This window comes from Pseudonaja textilis, chromosome 2 (assembly GCF_049901715.1).
Source record: "Pseudonaja textilis isolate UNSWEBS1 chromosome 2, rPseTex1.2, whole genome shotgun sequence".
Taxonomy (NCBI): Eukaryota; Metazoa; Chordata; class Lepidosauria; order Squamata; family Elapidae; genus Pseudonaja; species Pseudonaja textilis.
In genome coordinates, this window is record NC_141991.1 from 209030612 (window position 1) to 209043511 (window position 12900).

Consider the following 12900-nt stretch of genomic DNA (forward strand, 5'->3'; position numbering starts at 1 on the left):
TCAAAGATAATATTAAGCAAACAGCTTGCATTATATCACAGACTTAATTAACAGGCTCTAAATGCCAAATATAAACTAAGCATACAATTATGTTTTAATTATGTTTATGGGAACCTTTGAAAATATCTAGCCTAAGAATCAAATCCACATTGCTCTGGAAACACTGCTTGGTTAAAATCATACTGCAAACAACAAACATGTGTCAGAGAAAATACTTAAGAATTAGAACATCACCATATAGGTTCAGCAAAGTATTTTACAGTATCTCTATAGGACAATAAAAGCAACTATAAATAATAAAGCAAAATAAAATCTAATACCTTATTTGTATTCATCTTCGCTTAGAGAATTGCTTTCTTTTTGAAATCAATCTTTCCACAAATTATCCTACAGTTAACACTTAAGATCAAAGCCTTCATTCAATAAATGGAAGATATACAATGCAAGCACATGTTTTTATAAGCGCTTTGCGAAACCAACTGATCAATGAACTTTTTGTATATCTGTTTGGATGGAAAGATCAATCTGTTGTCAATCTGCATATGTAACCAGGGACATGAATTTTGTTTTATTCTCTTACATATCTCTTAGAGATTCTATAAAATAATGCAAGCTTTATGCATGTTGGTTGGACAGCATATTAATCAGTTCCTCTTTGTAAAGTAACTGGACAATGGCTTCTTCTTGTTAAATGTAGAGCCAAGTGGTCTTAGTATATATTTATTGTTGTAGTTGAGCAATGAGAGGCTAGACCAGGGCATGGATGCAACAAGACTTTATTGAAACAATAAAGGACTGAACGTGTTAGCCCTGCCTGGAGCAGGCTCACAGCGATCAGCGGCTGGCCGGACCCTGCGGCTGGCTTTTATAGCCGGCCGTCGAGGGAGGCCAGCCAATGAGGGGCAGCAAACGCCCCCGCAGCATGAACGGACCTGGGTGGGGACTTTGGCAAGTTCCAGGGACATAACACCCCTTCCCCCCCAGATGCGAACACGCATAGTCATTTAAATAAGCGGGCGGTCTGTGCTGGCGCCCCGAGCGTCATAACTCCAGTGAGTTACCAAGTGTCTCAGAGTTCAAGGAACCCGGTGGGGTTGGTGATGGGGTGCAGCCTCGCTCTGAGGTTTGCGCAGGTACCGGTGCAGTGCTTCTGGTTGGTGATGTCGTGGCCCCATCTGCTGGTTCAGGTGGCGGACCCATCGGGCAGTCCCGGTCTACTGCCTGCTCCCTTGGTCCGGGTGGTGGTGGCGAAGAGATTCTGGCATGGTCTTCGATGAGAGTTTGGTGTGGCACCTGGGGGTCGACCTGAGCCCACGATCCGGCACTGGCGAAGGTACCCTGTCGCTTCCTTAGCTGGTCCAGGTGTCTTCTCCAGATGCGGCCGTCTTCCAGCTGGACTCGGTATGACCTGGGACCGGTGATGGCTACTATCACTCCTGGAATCCACAGTGGGTCTCCGGCATAGTTCCTTGCAAAGACATGTTCCTGCAAGACAAAATCTCTGACCCCGTCATTGAAGCGAGAGGGTGTCAGGGCAATAGTGAGGTGGAGCCTATCCAACACAGTTCTTAGGCGTCTACCCATCAGAAGTTCAGCAGGGGATTTGTTGGTGACCATGCAAGGGGTTGAGTGTTGGCTTAGCAAGAAGCGGGAGAGTCTGTGATGCCAATCTTCTTTGCTGAATCTGGCTAACGCTTCTTTTGTGGATCTAACGGCTCTCTCCGCCAGTCCGTTGCTGGCAGGATGGAAGGGGGCCGTGAAGATGTGTCGGATGCCAAGATTTGTGGCAAAACAGCTAAATTCTGTTGAGGCAAACTGGGGGCCATTATCCGAAACTATGGTATCTGGTAGCCCGTGTGTTACGAATAGGCGGGTAAGAGCCTTGGTAACTGCTTGCGTGGTGGTCGTGGATAGTTGGGCCACATCGATCCATTTAGAGTATGAATCTATGACCACCAAGAAGGTTTTGCCGTGTATTGGACCCGCTAAATCAATGTGTAGCCTTGACCAAGGCGCGTTGGCGCTCTCCCACTTTGTGGGGGTGGTGACTGGAGGGGATGGTCTGGATTCCTGACAGGGTTGGCATGAGCTTACCCACTTGACGATGTCATCGTCCAAGCCAGGCCACCAGACGTAGCTCCGAGCCAACGCCTTCATCCGGACGATGCCCGGGTGGCCCTCGTGTAGTGCCTCTAAGACTGGTGTGCGAAGTGAGGCCGGAATGACAACCCGGGTGCCCCACAACAGGCAGCCCTGTATGCTAGACAGTTCCTGTTGACGGGTCTTAAAAGGTGTGAATTCGGCTGCGAGGTTAGAGCCCGGCCACCCCCTCCTCACCCAGTCCAGTACCTGGGCGATGGTTTTGTCCATCTTGGATTTGGTGGCGATGTCGAGGGCGATGACAGGAAGGTCGAGCTCGGTGACATCGAAGATGGCATGGACCGGGGCCGGGTCTTCAGCTGGAGCTGGCAGGGGGCAGCGGCTGAGGGCGTCTGCGTGGCTTAATGTTTTTCCTGGGCGGTGGATGAGCTTGTACGAATAAGCCACCAGGAACAAGGTCCACCTCGTCATTCTGGGAGACAACACTTGGGGAGTCTGCTTGTCTCCAGAAAGAAGACCCAGGAGAGGCTTGTGGTCCGTGATTAGCTCGAAGTTGTGGCCAAACAGGAATTCATGAAATTTCTTAACCGCGGCCACTGCGGCTAAAGCCTCCTTGTCGATTTGACTATAGTTACGCTCTGTCGCTGAGAGCGTTCTGGAAAAGAAAGCGATTGGTGCCTCGGAGCCATTGGGTAGTCTATGGCTTAATACGGCGCCAATCCCAAAAGGGATGCATCATGGCTAGTACCAATGGAAGATGTGGGTCAAATTGAATAAGGACCGCGTCTGATGTGAGCAGTGATTTGACTGCGCGAAGCGGTGTCTTCCTTGTGTCCCCAGTGCCAAGGTGATTTTTTATCTAAGAGCCTGTGTAAAGGCTCTGCTACTGATGCTTTGTGAGGTAGAAATGATGCATAAAAGTTCAATAATCCCAAAAAGGCTTGTAGCTCGGCTTTAGTGGTTGGCGTGGGTGCCTCATGAATTGCCTTGACCTTGGATTCTAGGGGGTGAATGCCTGAGGCGTCAATTCTATAGCCCAGAAAGTCCACCTGTCTAGTGGCAATGGCACATTTCTCCCTTTTTAATTTGAGGCCATGCTGTCTGAACCTGTCTAACACTGCTCTGACTCTCTGGAAGAGTTGGGGCCTGTCCCTGGCCGAGACCAATATGTCGTCGAAGTAGGGCACTACGCCAGGGAGGCCCTGTAGTATACGCTCCATGAGGGATTGGAAGATGCCCGGGGCAACACTTACGCCAAACTGGAGACGCTTGCACCAGAAGGCACCCCTGTGGGTCACAATGGTCTGCAGTTCGGCTGTTTGGTTGTCAACAGGGAACTGTTGATACACTTGTGACTTGTCCAATTTGGCAAAAATGTTGCCAGGCTCAAAGGTATGCAATAAATGTTGAATGACCGGGACTGGGTACGCGCTAACTTGTAGAAAGCGGTTAATTGTTGTTTTGTAATCTGAACATATTCTCAGGCTGCCATCCTTTTTAAGGGGTGTGACAATTGGCGTCTCCCATTTGGCGAAGTCTGTCAGCTCAATGACCCCTTCCTTTAATAATTTATCGAGCTCTGCGTCCAGTTTAGGCCGAATGGCGAATGGGACTCTACGCGGTTTCAGCTGGACTGGAACCGCTTGGGGGTCAACTGCAAATGAGATGGGGGTACCATTATAACACCCTAACTCATCGCTGAATACGTCTGAGTAGTCAGTGAATAAGGAGTCAGTGTCAGAAGCTGAGACAGCATGGACTCCTGTTAACCCTAGGCCGAGGTAGGGGAACCAATCAAGCCCCAGAAGACTAGGGAGGTTGCCGTTAACTACCACTAGAGGCAGGTGGCCTTTGAAAGCTTTAAAATTAACAAGGAACTTGCCTTTGCCGAGTACTGGAATGTCCTTTCCCTGATAATCCCTCAAGGCGATCTGGCACTTCTGGAGCTGGTTTCTGGATAGTCTGGGCTGGATTTTCTTGAGGGTGCTCCAAGAGATGATTGAGAGCGCTGACCCCGTGTCAACCTCCATACGACAAGGTTTACCTTCTAATAAGATGGAGAGTGTTATTTTACTAATAGAGTGACAGGTGTGGTTAGCATGGTAGCAAGTGTGACAGTTTAGTACTTGCCTTTGGGGCCCAGAATGGGAAAAGGAAGGAACCTTTTGTGCTGAGTTGTGCGCGGCCTGGCAGACTCTGGCGATGTGGCCTTTTTTGTGGCAATTGTTACAGATGGCACCCTTGAATTTGCACGAAGCTCTCGAGTGAGGTCCGCCACAGGATAGGCACAGGATGATGTGTTTGGGTGCTCTGTTGGTTTCTTGCCTGGCTCCTGCCTGTGGTTGTTTGGCATGGGTGAGGCGGTGGATGTCTGTTTGATCGTTGGGATCATCTTCGTTGACTACCTCTTCTGAATGAACGGTGGCGCAGCTTTGTTTGGGAACAGGACCTTGAATTTCGGTGGCTGACTGGGTTGCCAGTTCTGCTGCCAAGGCTTCCTCGACGGCCTGGGAGAGGTTGAGGTCCTTCCTGGCGAGTAGTCGCCTTTGGAGGTGAAGGTCTTTGACCCCGCAGACGAGCTGGTCGAGGAGCATGTCATCTAGATAGTTCCCGAACCCGCAGTGGAGAGCTGCAGTCCTCAAGGCGGCCATATATTGGTTGACGGTTTCCTTTTCCGCTTGCTTCCTCATCCGGAAGGTGAAACGCCTCGCGATTTGTGATGGTCTGGGGGAGTAATGATTGGTGAGAATCTCTAGCAATTCTGCCCAGGGGACATTCTTTAACTCACGTGGAGCAACGAGTGCTGTGGCGGTATCAAAACGACGGCCCGCAATAACTGAGGAAGAATGACTTTTTCTGTGCTCCCAGCATCAGCCAGACCAATAGCATCGATGTAGTGGTTAAACGATTCTTGTATGACTCCACTTTTCTTCATCCGGCTTGAACGGTGGGAAGGCTGGGTTGGAGTTCATGATGAGGGCTTCTGCAAGTTATGCTGTTGTGAAATCTCTCTGGGACAACAAAATGGCACTTTGTGCTCTTGTCAGGCTAGTGACTACAGCTCTGGAGAGGCTCCACAGAACCTCTCTGCTCTCTCTCTGGGCTAACAATTGTGGCTAAGCTGCAACGGCTGTTGGCAGCGTTTTGAATTTCGCACTCCTGGAGAGCGTAGGCGGTAATGGCTAGCCGCCTCTGATAGCGCTTCAAATTTCGCGCCTGCGTAAGCGTCAGTGACTCGGAATAACAGCACCGCGCTGTATTCCAGCAAGAAATCCAAACGACAGCTGTTTGAATTTCGTGCTCTTTTGTGTTGAGCGGCTGCGGCTCGCAGCGCTTCACTTTCCCCTGTAGCTTGCTAACCAAGCGGCTACAGACGCTTATTACTTTCGCTCTTGCTGACCGAGCTCTCCGGCGGCGCGGCTGCGGCTCAGCGGTTTTAGTGATTTCAGCTGTTGCGGATTGCCTCTGGTAGCCATCCCATCCTCGTCGCCAGTGTTGTAGTTGAGCAATGAGAGGCTAGACCAGGGCATGGATGCAACAAGACTTTATTGAAACAATAAAGGACTGAACATGTTAGCCCTGCCTGGAGCAGGCTCACAGCGATCAGCGGCTGGCCGGACCCTGCGGCTGGCTTTTATAGCCGGCCATCGAGGGAGGCCAGCCAATGAGGGGCAGCAAACGCCCCCACAGCATGAACGGACCTGGGTGGGGACTTTGGCAAGTTCCAGGGACATAACATTTATATTCATGAGCAATTTTTCCACCCTCTCCATCAAAAGCATGCAACATTTCAGTAAGCATTGTGCCATTGTCCTTATCAGGTGCATATGGCTTTTGTTATCCTGTAGGCTGCAGAAAATAATATCAAGCAGCTTCCATCTAAAATTTAACATATTCAAGAAAATATGCATCAGTTATGCAAAAACATTTCAATTAATGATGTAATAAAAATGTTTTTGTGGTTTTTAATAGTATTTATCTCAGGGACTGTGAGCAGCATAGTATTTTAGGTAGCAATCAATAAAATGTTGAGAGTGTGCTACCAGAATATAAGTACTTTGTTTCATAAAGCATGTTCAGAAGCAGTTAATTTTCCCCTTTAACAGAAACTCTTCACAATCAATACAATTACAGATCATACAATGTTCTCTAAAGTATGAAGTTAGGCCTGTAAAGTTAGATGTGACTGCCTTAAAGTTCCATAGAATGGGTCAATCAAAGCTGTGATCAAATCGTCATAATTTCCATAACATTAAAGTGTACATTTACATAGTCCTAGGATTCAAAGACACATGTCCTTTTTCCCATAGGCTGATGTAGCACTGATTGGGATCCCAACTATATAGCATTCATATATATAGAACTCCAGTAGTTCTGTATAAAAAAATGTCCGGTGGAAAAATAAGATTTAGCACACAGCAAATACCAAGTTTACAACTTTGCTATTTTGTTTGAGGGAAAACTAAGTACTATCCAGAGTGACTTGCCTATAGAAAGAACATTATCATGCAACTCACTTTGATGTTCAAGGATATAATTCATATTACACAAGCATCTTTCTCCCATAATTATCTGATTGATTCCTTATGCTGGTCTTTGTTAATCAATTATGGTGCCTCTCTGCAAATAAGTAAAAGTGGACTATTAAGGGCTTCCCATTCTCCTTGAACACTCTTATAAAAATGTGATATAAAAAAAATGTGCAATACGTTAATCACTTCCGCTGAGCATCTTACGTTGAGGAAAGTTAAATATCTGTTAACCATAAGAAAAGAAGTACAATCGAAACAGACACTGATTTTATTATACAGTACTACATCACTTGTGGAGTAAACATTGAAAGGAAGAATTACAAATATTTTTTCCTTTTTTCTTGCTGTTATTCAGATTTGCATGTTCTTCAGCATGGTATAATTAGTAGAAATGTAATAAATAGGTTTTTTTAAGTTAAACAATTCATGTTTTAAATTGATAGAGTATCTTCTACATTTGGGTATCAGTTACACAAACTGGGTTGTGTAAAAATGTTATTACTTGGGTTACTATATCAAATGATTTGATTGAATATGCATTAGAAACAGTTGGTATGTAGTTTTTTATGTTGAATTGACATGGTGTTTTGAGGTTCTCATAATCCAAAATTACACCCTGTGTCACTCAGCACATGTAGAAGGCACTCTATTAATTGTTTACATGAATTGTTTAACCAATGAAATCAGAGTATTTTCCAAGTACTGTGAAAGGAGAAAATCTAATGATCATACATATCTGGTACATGGTTTACTGGATATATTATAGTATTTCATAAATAATAGGTAGATAGTTATTGATGATCAGGTAACTGGGATCCCTGGCTCTTATAAAGTCCCATTTGCTTATCTGTATGAGATACTTTGTCCTCATAACTTGATCAGCTGTAATTAATTTGAGGTTATAGGTGAACGTTCAATGAGGAATGTCTCAGCAGTAAATGTTCTACAAAAGAGAATATTTGGATTGGGTTAGGCAAAGATAATTTTCTTGCTTAATATGCCTTCCTCAGTTAAATTGGATCCATTCAATTTCCATACATTAATATTAACAAAAATCACTCTTCTTCCTTCCTTCCAAACGGTGACATTCAGAAGACAAACTCTGAGGGAAGTTCATGAATTAGAAATTAAAATACAGAAACACCAATTGTTCCCAATCTACTTATTTTCCACAATTGTTTCTTATTTAAAGTATACAGCTCTTAATATTGCTTTAGATACTAGAATTTGGTATCCTAATATTCGAGCAGAGGGGGAAGAGAAATATTTTCCTCTTCTCAGCCTTTGAGAAATACAGTATACTGCAAACAATTACTACTTTTTTCATATGAGAAGAATCACCATTCTTGACACACTTGACCTGGAAAATATTCATATGCAGGTCTCTCTGCTTAAAAAGATTAATAGGTTATATGAAACATTACCTTCCTGAATACTCTGAGTACTCATAATATGCTAATCAAAGCATACATTTTGAACGATAGATTAAATCTGACTAGGCATAAAACTACTTCTTTGATTCCTAATTTTTAAGACGTCTGACAAAGAAAACTTGGAATATAGTTTTATGAGAAGTTGAAATGTTCCCAGTGAGTTTTCCCTAATTTGACCTTACAAAACCTAACCCCGCCAAATGTCTTTTAGAAAAAGGTCAGCAATATCTAAAGCAGTTTACTCACTTTTATAAATATAGTCTTTCTTGAGAATTTGTTGAGTCAATTTTGTGATCTGTAAAAACAATAGAGCTGGTGTTAGCATCTCATATTAATTGCATAATAGGATTAATTTAAATGGTAATTTAAACAGCTAAATATCTCAAAAATGTTTGCTAGACATTCTTATTACATTATAAACCAATATCTGCTGTTTATTACACAAGGACATTAAATAAAGATCAAAGTATTGGAAATACAACTTTTCCCCAACCAATTTTTTTTATCAAAAGTTCTAAAGATCTAAATCAGGGGTCTCCAAACTTGGTAACTTTAAGATTTGTGGATTTCAACTTCCAGAATTCCTCAGCTAGTCATGCTGGCTGGGCAATTCTGGGAGTTGAAGTCCACAAGTCTTAAAGTTGCCAAGTTTGGAGACTCCTGATCTAAATCTTACAGGAAGATATTCCTTTTTAAAAAGAAGACAAGTTGCTTTCCACTCTTCTCTTGTGTAATACAAGAGTTAAGAAAAGGAACTAGAAATTCTTCAGATGTAAATGTTCCACAGGTACTAGGAATTAACGGCAACATAGCACCTCCCTTGGAGGCTTTCAAGTAAATTCATCTTTTTCAAGGATCATGTACCAGTTTTAGTTCTCAGGATGCATGAATGAATAATATATTCACATATTTACTTAATTGACCCCTTAGTATGATTGCTCTTTAATTTAATATAAATGATGGGTCAAATTACATATAAGATCAAATAGGTCTTTTTAAATATAAAAGCCAATGGGAATGATAATTGCTGAAAATACAGCAGGTGGGATTTAATTATTTTACCTGTTGCATTTTTAACAAAAATCACTCCTTTGTAGCTGTTATTTCTAATGGGATTGAAACTCTCATTAGCTCTGATCCTAGTAGCTACTATTTCCATTATTTTAAAAGAATTATATATTTAGTGCAAAGATGCAATTAAAGATAATGTCAGAACTCATTCTAGCACAGTGGTTCTCAAAGTGTCACTAAGACCATTTCAGGAGGTCCATAAAGTCAAATATTTAAATTTTCTGTTTTAATTTCTAATACAGTAAATATCAAAAAATGAAAATTAATTTGGGGTCCTCTATCATTTTTTAAGAATAAAGCAGGCATGAGACTGAAATATTTCAGAACTACTGTTTAAAAATTAAACAATCAAAGATTATGGACCATGTTTTGCAAAAATATATATTGTACAGCTCACTCTTTTATGAATAAAAGTTGTGACTAGTAATCACAAATTAGAATTGTAGTGGAATTTCAAAATGATGTTAAGAAAGGCATTATTCACTGTCCCTGCTATATATTCTTTGTTCCATTTCAACTCTATGTAGTTAAAAAACAATTACTATCACAAGAACAGAAACTATTTGAAAATCTGAAAAATTGTTAACAGGAGTCAAGATGCAATTAAACTCAGGCTATGAACTTGACTCCTTGACTCTCTAGAATAGGGCTGTCTTGACCCATGGGCCAGATACATCATGCACTGGCCACACCCATGCTCAGTTTAGTGAAGGGGGGAAAAGTCCCAATACATCATGTGATGACACCATGATGACATGAGTTTGACACCCCCGCTCTAGAACAAAATATTTTCTATATAAAGCTTCTATCTCCTACTTCTCCAAGGAGAAGAGAGCAACTTCCTTATTTATAAGCTACATTGATGTTAACCCCTGGATTTTATGATGGAATACTCTTCCCAATCTGGTGCCCACAAGAATCTTTCACTTCAAGTCAATATCCCTTAAAATGTACTCCTAGTGATCATTGAGTTCAGGTCAAGCATATATAGAGAACAATGAGTTAGATAAAGCTACTCAGTCTTGGTCTTATTCTAAGGTGTTTCCTGGTGTATTCTATTTGCATATATAGAGTTTCTATTAGAAACATGGGATATTTATGGGATTACTTCAACCCAGTTTCTCAGTCAAGGATATTAAGTTTAGTTACAATTGGACAGAGTGGAACAGCTCACCTATAACTTTTTGTATTTGTTTCAGCCTGAAAAAGGAAGTGTGATGTAGAAAATGCATGGATTCATCTATTCTCAGCTTAGTTTATCTTCCTACTACAAGATCTTACTTTGCAGCTCTTGTGTACTTTTATCTTTGCTTTTACATTGTTTTCTATTAAAAGCTTATCTAAACTGGTAATGTGCAAAATCACAATGTGGTATATTTTGAAACTTTCTCATACTAACAGTTAGGGTAGAAACATTAACCTAAAATGGCTTTTGAATTAGTCAATAAAATCAAAGTATCACCTGCTTCTGGGGTTTGCCATTTAAAGGCATTCCTACTGATTTAACAAATATTGAAAAACAGCTTATAATAAGAAATTCTCAATAGTTCTGCTTCAGTCAGTCTGATGTCTCTGGGATTTTGTTATCCCTCTCCCCCTTTTATCTTGGTTGAGATACTAATGAACCATTTTTCAGTTCAAGCCTCAGATATTGAATCCCAAATAAATGTAAAATAACATCTGTAAGCTAATTTCTAGGCTGTAGCAGGCAATCCACACACAAAATCTGCACACATATTTCTAAATTTTCTGAAAGGAAAAGAAAGATATAGTACATTAAAATAATGGTTAAGTCACAAGCTAAACAATTAGACCTTTAAAAAGTAATGTGACAGTTGTTCTAGTTTTATTGTCTATCATTTTTGTTATTTCATGCAAGAAAAAAGAACTGCCTTTAAACCGATGTCTTAAATTCAGACATCATTAATTGCTTTTAAGTTTCTTCTTTGGCAGAGCATGTCAGTTTTTCTTCTTCCTGCCATTTGGAGAACAATGAATGAACTAAAACATTCCTTTTTAATACAATCCAGATAATGGCCCTTGTTGCATTTGGAGAGGTGCCTTATACCAAGTGCCTTATTATTTGCAGAAGCATGACATATCCATTTCAGCCCTTAAAGACCCTCAACCCAATGTGCCCTGGCCCCACTAACCTTTGCGATGCTGGCTTCAACATACTCTGCAAAATGCTACAGTACAGCCCTATAATTGGAACTGGTTTTGTGAATGGGACCATTACAACTTGTGAATTGCTGTATGATTGAAAAGATGTTTTAATATCATAAAAATTAATTGTTGGAAACTATTATCATAAGTTGATTTACATAAACTTAAACTTAAAAATTTGTGCATTAATGCAAAATATATAAACAAAACTTAAATTCTATTAGGGCTGAACTAAAAAAGGTGAAAAGATGCTGGCTTTATGTTACCATGCTATCTGAATGACCTTTTCATCAAAGACATTATGATAATGGACAAGGAATTAGGACTTGATCCAAATGTGAATGAGACCTAATTACTTATCCATCATTATAAATTTCTCTGAACTTAATTTCTTTGGGGAGAGAAGCAAGCAAATAATACTGTTTAAATGAAACAATGCATCTCTTATGTCTATTACAAAATTATGCATAAAATCAAATATATGCTAATTGGCATATAAATCTTATTAATTGAGAAAATGATTACATCTGCTTTTTTACCAGTCATATGTAATGAGGCTTACTTCAAAGCATTTTTTAAAAAAATGAATATAAACATAAAATGTAAAATAATCACATCATAGCACTTCAAATGGAAATATTAAGATTAAACAGGATTGTTAAAAATGGTCTACATTTATTACATTTATTAAAAGTGTTGAATCTCAACATTTTCATGCAAGCAAATGAAATAGTTTTCATTTTTACCTGTTCAGTAGCGATAACCAAAAGGTTATCACTAAGGGGGGGTGGATACAATAATTTAAAGTCAAAATATACACATTTTCTCATGAAAGAACTGATTCAAATGAAAGAAAAGTATTTTCAGATGGGACATCTGGAAAATTTACTTTGTAAATTATAGCTTTTAACATGTTTAGCATAAGGTAAAAAATAAAAGATAATAATATTTTGATCTCTGAGAGTTAGTTGTTGAAAACAAGCTTTACACAGAGACATGTTTTACTTACTTCATAATGAGAAGACTACAAAAAGTGACCGGACCAACTGTTCTGAAAACAGAAATGTCATATTATTATGAAGGAATTAATAACAGAAATTTGTTTAGAAATGAGTTAAATTTATTTGGAGGAATAAAGAAAAAAATATTATGCATGTTCTAGACAGAACCAATTGAAATAACATAAAAAATTTTCAAAATGATTTTTGAATTCATTAAAATAACATTTTTTTTTTGCCTGCAGAAATTAAGAATTATCAAAAAGTCAGTAAATAAGAAATCCTTAGAAGAAAGTTGTTTTATTATTTCCTGAAAGTTGTTTTATTATTTCCTGGTTTCACCTATTCACCCCTGAATAGGTCCAAGATTGTCCAATCAGATTTGGGTATACATGTTCATTATTTCTGAAAGCTAAGCCAAATTCATCCACTAAACCTTATGTGGCAGAATGTGACAATATCCAATATATAATACTAAAGGACTTTATTCAGAAATATTACATCATGCAAGAATTATGTATTATAGGGAGGCTGTGGTCCATTTTTTCTTTCTTGGTTTAGATGTTATTGCCACCTATAAACTTCATGGTTTCTAGCTTA

At 40.1% G+C, this 12900-nt stretch overlaps 1 long non-coding RNA gene across 1 annotated transcript; it reads right to left on the reverse strand.

Annotated features, from left to right (window-relative positions):
- Positions 1-6170: 6170 nt before the first annotated feature.
- Positions 6171-12371, reverse strand: LOC148127345 (uncharacterized). The gene is made up of 3 exons (XR_015742236.1): positions 12312-12371; positions 8312-8360; positions 6171-7575 (listed from the first exon to the last, which is right to left on the reverse strand). It is a non-coding gene; the product is annotated as an uncharacterized LOC148127345 (long non-coding RNA).
- Positions 12372-12900: the final 529 nt, after the last annotated feature.